The following is a 20,573-nucleotide window of genomic DNA, read 5'->3' on the forward strand; positions in this document are numbered from 1 at the left end:
CAGCTCCCTGGTGCGCGACGTCTTCCCAGTGCGGAGGCAGTACTCCGACTCCTCCGCCTCACAGCGACGTACCGATCTGCCTCTTCCTGGCTGAAGCGCGCGGCCGATCTTGTCATTTCGTTGGGCACCCACCGGAGCTCCTCGTCGGTGGCACGCTGGAGCTTATCGGCCCACCTCCACGCAGCGACAAGGCGCTCAGCGCCTATGACCTTCCTCGCGAAGTACCCGTCTTCGTACGCCTCCTCGGCACGACGACGCGCCCGCCCCCAAAGCTCTGCCGCCTCCTTTTTCCAGGCGGCATCACGAGCTTCATAGGCCGCCTGGTACCTGGCTTCCTCCTCCGCCATCTCCTTCTTGAACGCCACTTGCCTGGCTTTCTCAGCCGGCGGCAGCGACTTCCACAGACAAAGATTGTACTGGCCCCAAAACCAATCCAAAGTTGGGGGGTCCGGCGCAACCTCTTCAGGCGGCACGTAGGGGTCCTTGTCGCTGCTAATCGAGTGAGCGTCCTCGGGGGGCAGCGACTCCTCGTCGGCGCGTGGGCAGACCGGCGACGCCATGCCGGAGATTTGAGAGAGAGAGAGGGAGGGAGCAAGGGGAGGATGTAGATGAGAATGCAGGCGGGACGACGTGAGCAAGGTAGTATTTATTAGCGGCTGAAATCTAGATCGACGGGACAGTACACACGTCGGTCGCCGGAATTTACGAGTACTGTAGTTTGAATTACACACGATTCCGGCAGCAAAATCCATGAGTGAACATAATAACTGACGGTTTCCAACACAGAACCGTGTCTGATTAATGATCCCCGCCAATCACCTACCAAACCTCGAGCCGCAAGATAGAGTGCCAATCGTGTGGGGGCCGGTTGTCTTGCCAGATCTTTACATTTTCTTTTTTGAACACCAGATATTTACATCGTCTGATGATTTTTTTAACTCACACACAAGTACATAAAAATATGATTTTTCAAACCGTTTTGGTTAGGCGTTGCATGTAGATGTAGTTCAAATTTGAATTATGGTCATTAAATGGTTATAAAATCACTTAAATGTCTATAAAAGGTCAAATGACCCCTGAAATTTTCCAAATTTTCACATGACAGTTGTATTAGTGCACGTTAAACGTAGGAAAAAAATTGAAGGCCGTAAGAGGAAGCTATCTCCCGTCCGTCATCAAACATGCATTGTTCCCTCTCAGAACCACGAACCTTCTAGTGAGTTGCTCTGGTTTGTGAGGGGTTTGTGTCCAAACTTCCATCAAACAGGCCAATTTTTTACCACATCATCTTGGTGGCATGACATTAAATCAAGCAAGGTTTCATGTTTTTCTAATCGTTTTTTCATTTTGTGGAATTAAAATGCCATGGCATGCACTCCATGCATGTATCCATGCCTTGAGACCAATATGTTTGAAAATTCCTTTTAATTTATTGCACATGGAATTAACTCGCACACAAGTACACAAAAATATGATTTTTCAAACCGTTATGGTTAGGCGTTGCATGTAGATGTAGTTCAAATTTGAATTACGGTCATTAAATGGTTAGAAAATCACTTATATGTCTTTAAAAGGTCAAATGACCCCTGAAATTTTCCAAATTTTCACATGACAGTTGTATTAGTGCACATTAAACTTAGGAAAAAATTTGAAGGCCGTAAGAGGAAGCTATCTCACGTCCGTCATCAAACATGCATTGTTCCCTCTCTGAACCACGAACCTTCTAGCGAGTTGCTCCGATTTTGTGAGGGGTGTGTCACTATAGGAATAAGCTACTTTGCCGTCTGCCAAGGCAGACGGCAAAGGCATGGAAGGCGGACGGCAAAAGGCGCCGGCAAAGAAAGGATCGGCAAAGACCTTCCTTGCCGTCTGCTTCCAGACGCGGACGGCAAAGGAGCCTTTGCCATCAGCGGCGGACGGCAAAGAACCGACGGCAATAAATTCGCTGTTAGTTCGTTAGGTGGCTAACGGCAGTCTTTGCCGTCCGTGGCTGACGGCAAAGAGCATCAGGCCTTTGTCGTCTGCCACTGTAGGCAAATTGACCAAATGGTCAGCTGCCAGGAAGCACAGGTGGTTGCCACGTGGCTTCTTTGCCGTCTGCCGCGGACGGCAAAGAGCCCCTTGCCGTCGGTGGCAGACGGTAAAGAGCTTGCATTGCCTCTTTTTTCTGTTTTTTCTTATACCCAACCATTTTCACAACAAATAGATGATACATATATATTTTTCACATGGCAAGTTCACAGCAAACATATGAGATATCCAACGCACATAATTTCATCGTACATGCATAGTTCCATCAACCATACATAGCAAGTTCCACATACATGCATCCAACCATACATATTACAATAGTGTCATCCTACCATACATGCATAGTTCATCGATACAAAAGAAATAGTTCATCCAAACAAGCACTCCATCTATGCAAGCTTCCGTGAAGCGAATGAATTCTGCAAAATGGGAAATAAGAAAGTTAGAAGAATAAGATTAGAAGAAGAAGAAGAAGAAAATGAATAAGAAGAAGAATATATGACATTTATGAGCTAATTTAGATGAAATTGATCGTTTGTGAGCTAATATAGGTGAAATGGATCGTTTATGAGCTAACCTAGGTGAAATGGGTCGCTTATGAGCTAACTTAGGTAAAATGCATCATTTTGGAGCTAACCTAGGTAAGATGGATCCTTTTGGAGCTAACCTAGGTAAGATGGGTCATTTTAGAGCTAACTTAGGTAAAATGGATCATTTATGAGCTAAGTAAGGTAAAATGGGTCATGTTAGAGCTAACTTAGGTAAAATGGATCATTTATGAGCTAACTAAGGTAAAATGGATCATTTTAGAACTAACTTAGGTAAAATGGATCGTTTATGAGCTAACTAAGCTAATTATGCCATTTTTGACACAAGTAAGCTAAGTACATGTCATTATTGAGCAAACCTAGTTAACTAAGCATATTAGAGCTAACTTTGGTCATTTTGGAGGAAATAAAGCTAAGTATAGATCGTTTTAGAGCTAACTTAGGTAAAATGGATGGTTTTGGAGGTCAATAAGCTTATTAAGTCATTTTGGAGGAAATAAAGCTAAGTGTAGGTCTTTATGCATTTGTTAAGCAAAACACTAGAGAAACTTACCGTGATCATGGAGGTGTGGGAGCGGGCTGGCTCGTGCCGGTACCTGGAGAAGGATCGTGCGATGCTTGTCTGGAGTTACGCTGCACCAAAGATCATTTCCAATGTCTCATTAGCATGATGACACTCAAATGTTAAGACTAGCAAGTAGTGTCCATTCAAATTAAACTCACCGTCGTCCCAGGAGCAATCACTGGCATCGGCGGAGTGGTCTGACCGGACGTCTCGCACACAGACTGCACATTTGGTTTTGACGACTCAGTCATACTAGTTAGTAATGAGACAAACACTACATGAATGTTTTGGCTAATCAGCAGAAGAAACTTACCACAAGGAGCTCGTACATTGCCCTTGCCTGCATGTCATTCCGTGCCCTCTCCTCCTCCAACATCTTTGTCGTCCTCTCCTCCAACTCCCGCTGCCTCTCCGCCGCCTCCGACAGAAGTTTCTCCGTTCTATCTCTCTCACTCTGTATAGCTGCCTGCAAAACCACTCCTCGTTGCATTTGTAATCATTGATGGAAGCGCACACAATGTAATGGAGAAAGATAGCTGAGTACGTATAACTAACCTTGAAGGCGAGTTGGACTGGCCGTTCATGAGGCCTTATCTCAGGAGCGGATTTCGACTGGCACGCCTTGATCTCCGGGAGAGTGCTACGACAACGGATAAGTCCATCTCCAATGGCTATCGAGCCATGGGACCTCCCGCCACCAGCTATCATCACCAGCTCTGGATCAATGGGACCCTGGCTCGGGTTAAAGTCCTCCCCTTTCCTTGCCTTCCCTTGATCTCTATATTTCATGAGCTTGTCGTGGGAGGAGATGTTGGTGAAGTTGTTTGCATCATCGAGGTCAGACGGAGAGAATGCCTTGACTTTCTTGTAAGAGGCAGTATGGGCCATGGCATAGAGGTCGTACACCTCTGGCACCTTATCCGCCTTATTGTAGCGTGCCTAAAAGAGAGAAACAACGTAAATTAGTAATTAAAGGGCTCAAGCTAGCATGATGAAAGAATTGCATGAATCATGAAGCAAACCACATACCAAGTTCCGCCCGAACTGATATAAGTTGGAGCTGCCTTGATGGTGTGGCACACCTTCCATTTGGGCACGTTTGTCCTTGGCCGCATTGTGGACGGCTAGCCATTCTTTTGAGCACCACTCATTGACCAACACCTCCCAACAATCCATCCGATCCGCACACCATCTCGGAGGCGCCTAAGTTAGCAAATAGAAACTTGAGCGCTACGGCTATGAATTACTAAATGAAGGAAGTAAGTACAAGGCCTTAAGAATTACCTTCATGTATTGCTCCTTAGTCAGGAACTTCTCACGGCATGCCGGCTTGGGCTTCTTGATACCATGCAAGGCGTAGTAGTCTCGAACAGCCTGCACCCGAGCCTCGCGCCGTAAGTTCTGTAGTACGCGCTTGCAGATGTTCTCGATAACATTTGCCGCCTCCTCCTCGTATCCCTCCTCACACCTGTAGAATGTCTGCAATCAAATGAGACAATATTGATTAGTACAATTAATAACTAGCTAGTTGAAGATTTTTAATTGTGTAAAGGAGAAATTACCCAGAACTTTCTGATCACCACGTCTGCCCTCGTGTCGCACAAGACACCGTCGATAATCTCACCCGGCGGGGCCGGGGCAGCCAAGTAGTGCTCCCAGTTCAATCCAAGCTCTGGAAGCCGACCCTCACCAGGCAACGTGACAAACCCCGGGAAGTTTTGCCGGCAAAGCACTCCAAGGACGGAGTTGGGCCGACGGACCTTCTCATGGTGGTCCCAACCCCTGCAGCATGACAAGGCCAACGCATTAGATATTTGAAGAAACGTGAATGCAGAAGGTACAAAATTATTAAATGCACTTACCTCTCCCCATCAGGGAAAATCAATCACCTCTGCTCGCGGGTCGCTAGCACGGACGAGAGCCGTGTACAACCACGCTGGTAGACGGTGGCCCCCTCCTCCTCAATATCAGTCGGCTCCCCGCCATCATCAGCATGGCCACTCGGCCCCTCAGGCTGATCCGGCCGGGTACCCCATCCAGACGTGTGCTCGTCCGAGGTCTCGTGGGCCCAACTATCATGGGCCGAAGGCCCGTGGACCCAAGGCTCGTGGACCGGAGTCCGTGTAGTCTCCTCCTCGGACGAGTCCACCCTAGCAGTCACGTGCTCGGGTGAAACAGCTGGGGGTGGCGGCGAGGAAGGCACCCTAGCAGTCACGTGCTCGGGTGAAACAGCTGGGGATGGCGGCAAGGAAGGCACCCTAGCAGTCACCCTACCTCCTCTCCCACGACCATGTGTTCCAGCTCCTCTCTTCTTCCCTCCCTTTCCTCGTCCCCTGCTGTGCACCGCTGTTGACGAAGAAGGGCCCGGCGGTGTCGCCATACTGTCCAGCAATGCTCGGCGGATTTGTGCGGGTGGAATGGAAGACCTCCCACCACGCGCCGACGAAGAAGGGGCCTCGGAGCGCTCCAGACCAGCGCCCACCATCTTTCAACACCTGCCATGACAAAGAGTAAACGAAATTAATACAACATAAAAAAAATACCGACATGAATAATAATATATGATGTTTTTCATAACCAAATCAAAAAATATATATGATGTTTAAATCTACCTGATCAACACAATTATATATGATGTTTCTCATAACAAAATCGAAAAATATATGATGTCAGGGTGTCGGGGGTCGGGGTCGGGGTGCCGTGTCGGGGTCGGGGTGCTGTTTCGGGGTCGGGGTGTCGGGGGTTGGGTGTCGGGGTCGGGGTGTGGTGTCAGGGTGTTGGGGGTCGGGGGTCGGGGTGTCGGGCCGGAGTGTCGGGGTGGCGTGTCGGGGTCGGGGTGTGGGTCGTGGTCGGGGTCGGGGCACGTGACAGCCTTTTCTTCTTCTCTTCTCCTCCTCCTCCTCTTCCTCCCTCCTCCTCCTCTCCTCTTCCTCCTCCTCTTCCTCCCTCCTCCTCCTCCTCCTCCTCTTCTTCTTCTTCTTCTTCTTCTTCTTCTTCTTCTTCTTCTTCTTGTTCTTGTTCTTGTTCTTGTTTTTCTTCTTCTTTCTTCTTCTTCTTCTTTTCTTTCTTCTTCTCCCTCCTCCTCTTCCTCCTCCTCCTCCTCGTCCTCCTCCTCTTCTTCTTCTTCTTCTTCTTCTTCTTCTTCTTCTTCTTCTTCTTCTTCTTCTTCTTCTTCTTCTTCTTCTTCTTCTTCTTCTTCTTCTTTCTTCTTCTTCTTTTCTTTCTTCTTCTCCCTCCTCCTCTTCCTCCTCTTCCTCCTCTTCTTTCTTCTTATTCTTCTTCTTCTTCTTCTCCTTCTTCTTTCTTCTTCTTCTTTTCTTTCTTCTTCTCCCTCTCCTCTTCCTCCCTCCTCCTCCTCCTTCTACTCTTCTTCTTCTTCTGAACTAAAACTAAAACTAATCTAAAATAAACTAAACTAAAAATAAAAACTAAAACTATAACTAAAACTAGTCATTCTAGCACTAAAACTAAACTGAATCTAACACTAACAATTAAACAGCAAAAAAGAAAAAACAGAAAAAAAAACTCACTGGAGCGGCGGCGACGGGGGCGCCGGGGCGGTGAGCGGCGGCGCCGAGCCGGCAGGGAGGCGGGGGCGATGGGGCCGCGATGGCGCCGGGGCGGTGGCGCCGGGTGGTGGGCGGGTGGTGGGGGCGGCGGGGCGGTCGGGCGGTTGGGCGACGACGTGGTGGAGCGGCGGGGCGGCGGGGCGGCGGGGCGCCGGGGGGGTGGGGTCGTGGGGCGACGAGGCGTCGGCGCGTGGGGGGTGGCGGGGTGGTGGGTCGACAGGGCAAGTGGCGGAGGGTGGCGGGGGCGGCGGTGGGTGGCGGGGGCTGCTCTGGTCGTCGGGGAGGAGAGAGGGAGAGAAACAGAGAGAAGGGGCGAGGTGGGGTGGGGCTCGGCCGTTAGTTAGGTCTGTTCTTCGCCGTATGCCCACCCTTTGCCGTCTGTTTTGATTCCTCTTTGCCGTCTGAGGGGGGCGTTAAGTTTTCCCAATTAGTTCGTTTAGTGGGGCCAGCTCTCTCTTTGCCGTCAGCCAGCGGACGGCAAAGAATCTTTGCCGTCCGCTGGCTTACGGCAAAGAACAGGCTGATGGCAAAGACCTTATTTGCCGTCAGCCTGTTCTTTGCCGTCCGTTTTCTGTAAGCGGACGGCAAATACCTTCTTTGCCGTCTGCCAGCAGACGACAAATAAGCTAATTCCAGTAGTGTGTGCCAAACTTTCGTCAAACAAGCCAATCTTTTTACCACATCATCTTGGTGCCATTACATTAAATCAAGCAAGGTTTCATGTTTTCTGATCATTTTTTAATTTTTTGGAATTAAAATGCCATGGCATGCACTCCATGCATGTGCCCATGCCTTCAGACCAATATGTTTGAGAATTCCTCCTAATTTACTGCACATGGAATTAACTCGCACACAAGTACACAAAAATATGATTTTTCAAACCGTTATGGTTAGGCGTTGCATGTAGATGTAGTTCAAATTTTAATTACGGTCATTAAATGGTTAGAAAATCACTTAAATGTCTTTAAAAGTTCAAATGACCCCTCAAATTTTCCAAATTTTCACATGACAGTTGTATTAGTGCATGTTAAACGTAGGAAAAAAAATTGAAGGCCGTAAGAGGAAGCTATCTCCCGTTCGTCATCAAACATGCATTGTTCCCTCTCTGAACCACAAACCTTCTAGCGAGTTGCTCCGGTTTGTGAGGGTTGTGTGTCCGAACATTCGTCAAACATGCCAATTTCTTTACCACATCATCTTGGTGGCATGACATTACATCAACCAAGGTTTCATGTTTTTCTGATCATTTTTTATTTTTTGGAATTAAAATGCCATGTCACTCCATGCATACGTATGCATGTGTCCATGTCGTGAGACCAATATGTTTGAGAATTCCTTCTAATTTACTGCACATGGAATTAACTCGCACACAAGTACACAAATATGTTTTTTCAAACCGTTTTGGTTAGGCGTTGCATGGAGATGTAGTTCAAATTTGTATTATAGTCATTAAATGGTTAGAAAATCACTTAAATGTCTTTAAAAGGTCAAATGACCCCACAAATTTTCCAAATTTTCACACTACAGTTGTATTAGTGCATGTTAAACGCAAGAAAACAATTGAAGGCCGTAAGATGAAGCTATCTCCCGTTCGTCATCAAACATGCATTGTTCCCTCTCGGAACCACGAACCTTCTAGCAAGTTGCTCCAGCTTGTGAGGGGTGTGTGTCCAAACATTCGTCAAACATGCCAATTTCTTTACCACATCATCTTGGTGGCATGACATTACATCAACCTAGGTTTCATGTTTTTCTGATCATGTTTTTATTTTTTGGAATTAAAATGCCATGTCACTCCATGCATACGTATGCATGTGTCCATGTCGTGAGACCAATATGTTTGAAAATTCCTTCTAAATTACTGCACATGGAATTAACTCGCACACAAGTACACAGACATGATTTTTCAAATTGTTTTGGTTAGGCGTTGCATGTAGATGTAGTTCAAATTTGAATTACGGTCATTAAATGGTTAGAAAATCACTTAAATGTCTTTAAAAGGTCAAATGACCCCTCAAATTTTCCAAATTTTCACATGACAGTTGTATTAGTGCACGTTAACAGTAGGAAAATTTTTGAAGGCCGTAAGAGGAAGCTATCTCCCGTTCGTCATCAAACATGCATTGTTCCCTCTCAGAACCACGAACCTTCTAGCGAGTTGCTCCGGTTTGTGAGGGGTGTGTGTCCAAACGTTCGTCAAACATGCAAATTTCTTTACCACATCATCTTGGTGGCATGACATTACATCAACCAAGGTTTGATGTGTTTCTGATCATTTTTTGAATTAAAATGCTATGTCACTCCATGCATACGTATGCATGTGTCCATGTCGGGAGACAAATATGTTTGAAAATTCCTTCTAGTTTACTGCACCTGGAATTAACTTGCACACAAGTACACAGATATGATTTTTTGAACCATTTTGGTTAGGCGTTGCATGTAAATGTAGTTCAAATTTGAATTACGGTCATTAAATGGTTAGAAAATCACTTAAATTTCTTTGAAAGGCCAAATGACCCCTAGAATTTTCCAAAATTTCACATTACAGTTGTAGTAGTGCACGTTAGACGTAGAAAAAAATTGAAGGCCGTAAGAGGAAGCTATCTCGCGTTCGTCATCAAACATGCATTGTTCCCTCTTGAAACCACGAGCCTTCTAGTGAGTTGCTCCGGTTTGTGAGGGGTGTGTGTCCAAACTTTCGTCAAACATGCCAATTTCTTTACCACATCATCTTGGTGGCATGACATTACATCAACCAAGGTTTGATGTGTTTCTGATTTTTTTTGGAATTAAAATGCCATGTCACTCCATGCATACGTATGCATGCATGTGTCCATGTCGTGAGACAAATATGTTTGAAAATTCCTTCTAGTTTACTGCACATGGAACTAACACACACACAAGTACACAAATATGATTTTTCAAACCGTTTTGGTTAAGCGTTGCATGTAGATGTAGTTCAAATTTGAATTATGGTCATTAAATGGCTAGAAAATCACTTAAATGTCTTTTAAAGGTCAAATGACCTCTAGAATTTTCAAAAAATTCACATTACAGTTGTAGTAGTGCACGTTAAACGTAGAAAAAAATTGAAGGCCGTAAGAGGAAGCTATCTCCCGTTCGTCATCAAACATGCATTGTTCCCTCTCGGAACCATGAGCCTTCTAGTGAATTGCTCCGGTTTGTGAGGGGTGTGTGTCCAAACTTTCGTCAAACATGCCAATTTTTTTACCACATCATCTTGGTGGCATGACATTACATCAACCAAGGTTTCATGTGTTTCTATTTTTTATTTTTTGGAATTAAAATGCCATGTCACTCCATGCTTAATTGTTTCATAGCCGTTAGACCAATATGTTTGAAAATTCCTTCCAATTTACTGCACATGGAATTAACTCGCACACAAGTACACGAAATATGAGTTTTCAAACCTTTATGGTGAGCTGTTGCATGTACATGTAGTTCTAATTTCAATTACGGTCATTAAATGGCTAAAAAATCACTTAAATGTCTTAAAAGATCAAATGACCCCTGAAATTTTTCCAAAATTTGACATGACAGTTGTATTAGTACTGAAAAATTCTCGTTCATTTAAAACACCATCCGTTGGCACTTTACTCCAAATTCGTCTTTCATAGCTAATAAAAAATATCTACAACATCACACACAGTTGTTTTCTAGGAACCGTTTGCGATGAAAATATCTGGGTCTATTTAAGTCTCCCTCCTTAAGCTTCGCCGGCTCGTCTGCTCTAGTGCCGGCAACCCCTGAATCCACGAATCCCGATCCCCATTCCCGCACCCCCTTCTTGCAAAGATGGCACCGTGGAAACGCTTCATGAAGGCACGTACGATGGCCGCGTCCCCCCCGAGCGCCGCCGCCTGCACCGGGAGCGCGGTCGGCTACGCCGAGAGTGCCGCCGCATCCGCATTGAGCGTGGCCGCTTCCACCTAGAGGGCATCTGTGGCAGCCGACAGGGCAGCTGCAGGAGCCGAGACGGCTGCAGCTGCTGCTGCGACGGCGACTGCAAACGCCGAGAGCGCTCGAGCTGCCGTCTGTGCCGCTGATGTCGCCCTGGCCCGGGTCGAGGCCATCCACGCCAAGATATTTCAGGCCACCTCGGACTCTAGCGTGCAACCCACGTCTGAAAAGGCGGCGGTGTCCATGGAGCACCTGCTTCCTCATGAGGTCACCAAGCGGGAGCTAGAGATGTAGGAGGCGGCGGAGATCGAGCAGCGCCGGGAGGAGGAGTTGCGTGTGGCTGAGGTCGAGGTAGAGAAGAGTCTGTCCGTCGAGGAATCGGCGGTGGAGTACCAACGCGAGCTCTGGCACAGCCACTACTACGAGTACTACAACCTTGAGGGCGGCGCCGAGCACGAGGACGAGGACGCGGTCGACTTTAGTAGGGGGGACGCGGAGTCCACCAACGGCGGCATGTCGCCAAGACAAGTCATCGACGTCTCATCTCACAACGGCGATGCATAGGCCGGCGCGGTGGCGGATTTATTAAAATTATGCGTACTTAGGCTTTGTTTTTAATGCTGGTCTTTTGTTAGAGCACTGGTTAGGTCAACTTGCTTTGTTTAATTACTAAAATTGCTCGATTCAGTAAGTGTGGTCTGTTTGCTGTACGCTCTTTTGTGTGCCCAAATTAGCAAGCGATGTTAAATTATGCAATGACGTACCCGAGGAAATTTCCACCAAAATTTGAATTATCAAACTCATCCCATGCGCGTAAAGCAGAAGAATCGTTTGCGATGCACACAATCGTTCAAAGTGAATGGTCCGGCGGCACCGCGCGCAAAGTTCCCTCCACATTTCCAAAATTTTGGCCTAACACCAAATATCTACCCCCGCCCCCTTCCCCACCCCCTTTTCTCCCCGACCACAAGTCACATTTCCCATGTTTCCTCCTTCCTTCCTTCCTTGCTAAGCTATAGCTGCTTCCTCGCTTTCGCCGTCTCGCCCTACCGCCGGGGTCGCCATGGTCTTCTTCAAACACCTCTCCAGCGGTTCCTCCTTCGGTGACTACTCCTTCACCACCCGGGTATGCCTCTCTTCTCTCTCTCGGGCTATGACTTGGAATGAAAGATTTTTACCCGGCGGTCGATTTGAGTCATTTTTCCTCTTGTAGCTCCCTAGGACCATCAGTGGCAACGAATGGAGCGGGGTGGCTGAAGATCTATCTGCTTGTTGTCACCATCAATCTCCATGCGTGAAGCTAGTTGCGTTTGATTCTGTGGACAGTGGGAGGACATTTCTGGCATGTGCAGAGAAGGTTAGACCCTCTTTCGTTGTTACAAATCATTTGTTAGGTGTGATTCACACACTGTCACGGTCCCAACCCATTCATACCACAGCTTCAACCAAATGCATCTAAGACAGTGTCACAGTTTGTACCTAGTATCTTAAATTGTTGCCATCTCATCAGCAGTGCCATTAGAAAATTATTTGGCACCGCTTCAGCAGTTTGTGCAGCCAACTTTGGTCCACACATCCGAGCAACCAAGCAGTAAAATACTAAATCTTTATGGCACGAAGGAACTGGGCATCGGAGCAACTACGTGCTCCGGAGTCCGGGTCCCTGATTTTTTTTCCGCTGCATTGGCTCGCCAGTGCAGGGCACCGGTACATGATGTAGCAACAGTTGTCTTTACCCCATTTTTGGCATACATAGTGACGGCCTTAGTGCTATTAGTTCTATGTTACTAAATTTGTGCATGTACACACCTGTTAGTATCAATTTGCTGTCATCCAAACACTGTCGCTATGCTGTTGCAGTTATATTTACCTTCCCCATAAAATGTTCAATTTTTTATTTATTGTACATGAGTAAGAACTTGTAGCGTCGTTGTAGTTGATTATAGCTTTTGATGTTCCAGAATTTGGTTGTTGTCTCAGTACCAATTATTTCATTTGCACATTGATCTTTTTGAGAAGATATGTCGTAATTAACATGTTTCTTTAGTTTTTCAAAATAAGCATTGGTGATTTTCTATGTTGCTATAAACTCATTTCCCCTACAATTGTTACTGATCTAGTTTTAAATATTATAGGATGAACGGAAGTGTTCTTACTTGGAGTGGGTTGATCAAGAGTGGCCACAGTCTTTGAAGATGTGCCTAGCGAAGCTCTGGAGCATGTATGAGGAAGAGAACACACGTAGGCTTAGAGAAATTCTTGTCAACGCTGAAGCATATTTCGGGATGCAGGATAAAAAGTTGAAGGTGGAGAATGAGCTTAGATATTTTAAATCAGACTTTGCTAAGATGGTGTTGGCGAAGGAGGAGGCACTTTCCTAGTTGGCCTGTGCAAAACGGGTTCTTACTGAACTGAAAGCAGAGGTGGATAAGACGAGCCTGGTTGATCTCGACTAGGGAAATGAATATATTGTTCTTATGAAGTTGAAGTAGCTATATGTTGTACTGTGTTGTTTTCATGTAGCTACCGTACTGTGATGTTATAATATATTTATGTGCCTGATATGAAATTGGCAAACAGCTGTTCAATATGAAATGTGAATTTGCGTAATACTAGAATTATTAATTGTAAACTAATAAACATGCTAAATGTGTCATGGACCTTTGCAAACGGTTCTAGCAGTAAAAGCGCTTGCGATGGATAGCCCAATGCCACACAGTTTTCTTCATCAAATCGTGTGTGATATAGTTGATAAAAGCAAACAGTTAACCCACACCGTGTGTGATAGTTACACCTTTCACACATGAGCCTACACACAAAACTGTGTGGGATGTACGTCCGAACGGAAACGTTTTCCCTGGATTGACTATGTGGGATGTACATAAGAACGGAATCGTATTCCTTGGATTGACTGTGTGATATACATACGAATGAAAATGTTTTTCTGGGATTCACCGTGTGGGATGTACATACCTACAAAAATGATTTCTGGGATTCACTGTTTGGGATGTACATACCTACGGAAATGATTTTTGGGATTCACCGTGTGGGATGTACATACCTACGGAAATGATTGGGTTTCGATGCCTCGCCCGATCGCACACGGCCCCAGCCTGGGTCCCAGGAGGGCCTATCCCCGACGATTTCTGGGTCGTGTGGGAAGGATCCCCCTATCGCCCACACTCACTTGGCGACGGTTCCAAATGCCGTCGCAGAAAGGGGTTTTAAACCGTTTGTTTAGGACCGACGCGCACCAATGTATAGTAATACCAAAGTTATGCATTACTAGCACATATTCAGATGCATGCGAATAGTAAATCAAGCCGATGTACTTGTAAACTAGTACTAACTAGTGGTAATCAAGTAGCAATGGGCTCGTTCCAATTACCACTCAAGTAGGATCATATCATAATATAATTACCACCCTAGCAACTAGTAGCAATTGGCTCGTTCCAAAACCATAACACAGTTAGCTTCCGGCCTTAACTAAGACTATTATCATCAAACTTTTGATTGATTACCAGGTACCCAAATTCTTTTACGAGCCATGATTATATGGATTGGTGGACCGGAGGGTGAAATCGATAAACCTATTAATTCAGGTACTATGATTGCCAAGAGTTTTAGAAGGGGCGACAAGAACATGTTCCTCTAGCGTAGCGGAGGACCGGAGGGTGTAGCTGCTAGAATTTTGTCTATATTTTGGGCCAGCCCACAATTTCAGAAATTCCTAATAAATCCTAGAGGCCCACGCAGCCCATTCGTGCAAGGCAAGAGGTGGAACCAAAGTTTAGTCCCACATTGCTAGTTTGGTGGGAGTTGGACCTCCTCATAAGAGAGGTTGTTTCCCCACATGTATGAGCATGAGAACAAGAGGGATATTCACGCGCGCTCATCCTTCGCCGCCCGCCTCGCCACGCCACGCCTCATCACGACGCGCTACACCGCGGGTTGCGGGAACGAGCCGAGCCGATGTCTAAATTTTTGCCACGCACGACTGGTATATGGAAGGTCACACGGAAGTTGAAAAGACTTTTGCTATAGTGGAGACTGAATGCGAACGGCGCATCCCTCCAGCTGCTGCCTGTTCACTTCATCTCCCTCTCTTTGTTTCACCTCCCATTGTTGCCCTCTCACCTAGTTCTCTTGTGCCTATAAAAGAGAGGTTGCTCCTCTCGAGAGAGACACATCAGAAGATCATCTCCCTCTTGCCACCGAGTTCCAATCTCTGAGTTGTTGCTATGATCTTCCCCATCCTGGCTTGCAGCATGCACTGCATGTCGGGACAGTAGGCCTCGGGAACCGCACCTCTTTGAGTCCTGTACGGGAGAAGGGTGATAAGGTTTTTGGGGAGCACTCTGCGCGACTACTGACCGGTTCATCACGGACGCTCCGGACATCGACGACCACTTCCCCAGCGACGACTTCTTCCCTGACATCGACAACCTCTTCGACGACATGGCTGGCGAGGATGTTGACCCCAAGACCAGTGGTTCTGCTGCTGTACCGTATGTATTCATGCTCTTTCTGTTTGAGGTTGTGCTACAGTTTCTAGCTCTAGTGTTTTCTCTAGATATGTTTAGTTCTAGTTCATATATGCAGATGCTATTTACCTTCTCTCTGTTAGATAGCATGGCTTGTTTTATCTCTGCTATATTAGTCATGCTTTATCTAGTATTTCTATTAATAAAATCATCTCGTAAATTGCTCATATTTCCAACAATCCAAAAACCTTATTATAGGAAATTTACCCCGAGTGGTTTTGCTACTTCCATGAGACCTCCTATGTTCGAGGGTATCCACTATAAGAGGTGGCGCGTGAGAGCAGTCTTATGGTTTTAAACCATGAGTTGCTCTGACTCCACTCTTGGCAAACCTGAAGGAGATTATGATGCTCAACAGGAACAAGCTTTTTAGAAAATGGATACCCTGTTTAAGGCTTCTCTCTTGAGTGTTCTTGGTGAGAACATAGTTGATGCTTATGCGTCAATTAACAATGGAAAAGATATGTGGGACGCACTCGAGGCCAAGATTGGGGTCTCAGATGCCCGCACTGAGTTGTACAACATGGAGCAATTCTATGACTACAGGATGACTGATGAGCGCTCCGTTGTTGAGCAAGCTCACGAGATACAACCATTTGCTAGAGAACTTGAGCACTTCAATTGTATGTTACCGGACAAGTTTGTGCCGGAGGCATCATCACTAAACTTCCCTCCCTCGTGGAGGAACTTTGCTATCTTATTGAAGCATAAGAGGCATCATCACTAAACTTCCCTCCCTCGTGGAGAAACTTAAGGTTGTAAACTTCAATTTGATCAAGTTCAAAGTAGGTTCAACCAAAAGTAGCATGCATTCAAACATAAACAAAGATAGTTTTGCACAACCGAACATAAAACATAAATTTAAACTAAGCTAAATTACTTTCGGTCGAAGTAGAGGTCGAGCCAATCCTTCCTCGTCATGTACGGTGTGCCGCGAGCCGGGTCCGGGCCAGTACCGTTGACGGGGTCGTTGGTGAAGGCACTCCTCCACTCGTCGACGTCGATCTCCTCGTCCTGGGGGCCCACCTCGACACCCTCCGCGCCGCCGTCGCCGCTGCCTTCGACCTCGTCATCAGAGGAGAGCGCGATAACCTCGCCGCCCTCCGCGCCGCCGTCCTCGCCGCCTTCGACCTCGTCATTGGAGGAGAGCGCGATAACCTCGCCGCCCTCCACACCGGCAAAGATCGCCCGCTCCGCCTCCATGAGCTCTGGGTGCTACCGGTGGAGCTCTTGCATGTATCCCTCGTCGGTGGTCTCGGCCTTGAGACGCTCCCATGCCTCGCGGTCCTCCCACGCCATAGCCAAGCTCACCACCCCTGTCTTCGGCGGAACGAGGTGGACCTGACGTGTGTCGAAGGGGAAATTGAGCCTAGCCGCTGTGCCGTGGTAGCGGACCTGCCAGCAGTCATACTCCATGGCCGCGAGCTCGGCCGTGTGAAGCTACCGAGCCACCGGCGGGTGTGGGTCTCTTGATCTGTAATATAGGTGACCCACGTCCTCCACGGCTGCTGCCAGACCCCGAGGTAGGACTTCGTCGGCTGCCGGGTCCGGGGAATGATGGGGAAGTCCTTGAACTGGCGTAGGGGCACAGCGGCGGGCGGATCGGGGGACCGGCGATGGCGGATCGGGCCCGCGGAGGACGACGGGGACACCTCGGCGGCCACCTCACCGGCGTCGGGCGAAAAGGCCGCGATAAACCTCTTTTTGGCCATTGGCTACTCGAGCTCCCCGGCACACAGGCAAATGTTGAGGATGGAGGCGCCGACGATGGCGGCGACCTACCAATGGTTTCGAGGGTTGTGTGTGTCTGTGTGAGCGGAGGTTGTGTTTGAGGAAATACTGCGGCAACTGAAAATTTTACTAGGCGGGAGTAACAAGGCGGGGCTACTGAAAATTTGGATCAAGGGCGAGCAGATATTTTTGAGATTGCGGGGGATGCAGAGACGGGAGTAAAATGCCGGGTCTACTGAAAATTTGAATCAAGGGACTGAAGCAGAGAGGGATGCAGAGGCGGGAGTTTTGGGGGAGCGAGCTAGTGTGCTTGACACGCCGGTTGTGGACTGTAGCCGACGCGCCTTCTCGCGTAAGCCATAGGCATACTATACACCGACGGTGCTCCAAGATATTTTGTACTACATCTCACACAGTTGGTGAGAATAAACTGTGTGGGATCTACTTGATTTGAATTACAAAATGGGGTCACAGCGGCAATGGACGGTGTTTGAATTGCTAGACCTTTTAACTGCAGTGAACATGCAACTTTATGTGTGTCGTAAAAGAATTGGAATTATTCAGGGTTCATTTGGACATTTCATACATTAAACTGGTTTTCTAGCCATTTTAGGTGCACAATTCAAAATTAAACTACATGCACATCCTCCAGTCCATACAAATTGGTTGAAAAATCAAATATGTGTCCTTCAGTGCATGCTTAGGTCCCACGAAAGAAATGGGAATGAATTTTTCGGGGTTCGTTTGGCCTTTTTATACATTAACTAGGTTTTCTAGGCATTTTATGTGCACAATTCAAATTTGAACTACAAGCACATGCTCCAATGCACTAAACTTGGTTGAAAAATCACATGTGTGTCCTTGGGTGAATTCCTAGGTCCCATGCAAGAGATGGGAATGAATTTCAAACACCAGGGCACTGTTGATTGCCGGCAAAACGTTGAGATACCTGGTTTTTAAATTCTAGTAAATCCAAAACTCGTCTGAAATTCATGAAACTTGGCATGCTATCATGGAGCGGCATCAACATGTCGTGGTGAAATTTTTGTCCCATTTGCGACAGGTTTGGGTATAAGCTTCTCACAAACCAGAGCTTCTCACAACAAGCATGATGGTTTCGATAGGGAACGTACCACCTTTGGGGATGACACGATATCCGTTGCCTCTTATTGCTTTCAAAAATTTTCTAGTGTCAACATAGAACAACAGGAGTGTTGTGTTCAATCTTGGATTTTTTCGGGGTTCGTTTGGCCTTTTTTATACATTAACTGGGTTTTCTAGTCATTTTATGTGCATAATTCAAATTTGAAGTACAAGCACATGCTCCAATGCACCAAAGTTGGTTGAAAAATCACATGTGTGTCCTTTGGTGAATTTCTAGGTCCCATGCAAGAGATGGGAACGAATTTCAAACACCAGGGCACTGTTGATTGCGGGCAAAATGTTGAGATGCCTAGTTTTTAAATTCTAGTAAATTCAAAACTCGTCTGAAATTCGTGAAACTTGGCATGCTATCATGGAGCGACATCAACATGCCGTGGTGAATTTTTTTCCCATTTGGGGCAGGTTTGGGTAAAAGCTTCTCACAAATCAGAGCTTCTAACAACAAGCATGATGGTTTCGATAGGGAACGTACCACCTTTGGGGACGAGACGATATACGTTGCCTCTTATTGCTTTCCAATTTTTTCTAGTGTCAACATAGAACAACAGGAGTGTTTTGTTCAATCTTGGAATTTTCCGGGGTTCGTTTGGCCTTTTTTATACATTAACTAGGTTTTCTAGGCATTTTATGTGAATAATTCAAATTTGAACTACAAGCACATGCTCCAATGCACCAAAGTTGGTTAAAAAATCACACGTGTGTCCTTGGGTGAATTTCTAGGTCCCATGCAAGAGATGGGAATGAAATTCAAACACCATGGCACTGTTGATTGCCGGCAAAACATTGAGATGCCTGGTTTTTAAATTCCAGTAAATCCAAAACTCGTCTGAAATTCATGAAACTTGGCATGCTATCATGGAGCGGCATCAACATGCCGTGGTGAAAATTTTGTCCCATTTGGGGCAGGTTCGGGTATAAGCTTCTCACAAACCAGAGCTTCTCACAACAAGCATGATGGTTTCGATAGGGAACGTACCACCTTTGGTGATGGGACGATATCCATTGCCTCTTATTGCTTTCAAAAAATTTCTAGTGTCAACATAGAACAACGGGAGTGTTGTGTTCAATCTTGGAATTTTCCGGGGTTTGTTTGGCCTTTTTATACATTAACTGGGTTTTCTAGGCATTTTATGTGCAAAATTCAAATTTGAACTACAGGCACATGCTCCAATGCACTAAAGTTGGTTGAAAAATCACATGTGTGTCCTTGGGTGAATTTATTGGTCCCATGCAAGCGATGGGAATGAAATTCAAACACCTGGGCACTGTTGATTGCCGGCAAAACATTGAGATGCCTAGTTTTTAAATTCTAGTAAATCCAAAACTCGTCTGAAATTCATGAAACTTAGCATGCTATCATGGAGGGGCATCAACATGCCGTGTTAAAAAATTTGTCCCATTTGGGGCAGGTTCAGGTATATGCTTCTCACAAACCAGAGCTTCTCACAAAAAGCATGATGGTTTCGGTAGGGAACGTCCCACCTTTGGGCACGAAACGATATCCATTGCCTCTTATTGCTTTCAAAAATTTTCCCATGTCAACATAGAACAACAGGAGTGTTGTGTCAATTTTTGGGAGTTTTCAGGGTTTGTTTGGACATTTTTATGCATTAACTGAGTTTTTAATGCATTTATGTGCATAATTCAATTTTGAACTACAATCACATGCTCCAGTGCATATAAATTGGTTGAAAAATCAAATTTGTGCCCTTGGGTGCATGCTTAGGTCCCATGCAAGAAATGGGAATGAATTTCAAACTCCAGGGCACCGTTGATTGCCGGCAAAACATTGAGATACCTTATTTTTAAATTCTAGTAAATCCAAAACTCGTCTGAAATTCATGAAACTTGGCATGCTTTCATGGAGCGGCATCAACATGCCGTGGTAAAAAATTTGTCCCGTTTGGGGCAGGTTTGGGTATATGCTTCTCAAAAACCAGAGCTTCTCACAACAAGCATCATGGTTTTGGTTGGGAACATCCCGCCTTTGGGGACGAAATGATATCCACTGCCTCTTATTGCTTCCAAAAAATTTCTCGTGTCAACATAGAACAACAGGAGTGTTGTGTCAATTTTTGTGATTTTTCGGGGTTCTTTTGGACATTTTTATGCATTAACTGAGTTTTCAATGCATTTATGTGCATAATTCAAATTTGAACTACATGCACATGCTCGAGTGCATATAAATTGGTTGAAAAATCAAATATGTGTCCTTGGGTGCATGCTTAGGTCCCATGCAATAAATGGGAATGAATTTCAAACACCAGGGCATTGTTGATTGTCGACAAAACATTGAGATGCCTGGTTTTTAAATTCTAGTAAATCCAAAACTCGTCTGAAATTCATGGAACTTGGCATGCTATCATGGAATGGCGCCCGACATGATGTGGTATTTTTCGTGTCCATTTTGAGAGATGGCACACTCGAATAATGACAACCAACAAAGGTATTTTGAAAAAATAGCTGCCACTTAATATCTCAAACATTTGTATAATTCAAA

Source organism: Aegilops tauschii, chromosome 6 (assembly GCF_002575655.3).
Source record: "Aegilops tauschii subsp. strangulata cultivar AL8/78 chromosome 6, Aet v6.0, whole genome shotgun sequence".
NCBI classification, from domain to species: domain Eukaryota; kingdom Viridiplantae; phylum Streptophyta; class Magnoliopsida; order Poales; family Poaceae; genus Aegilops; species Aegilops tauschii.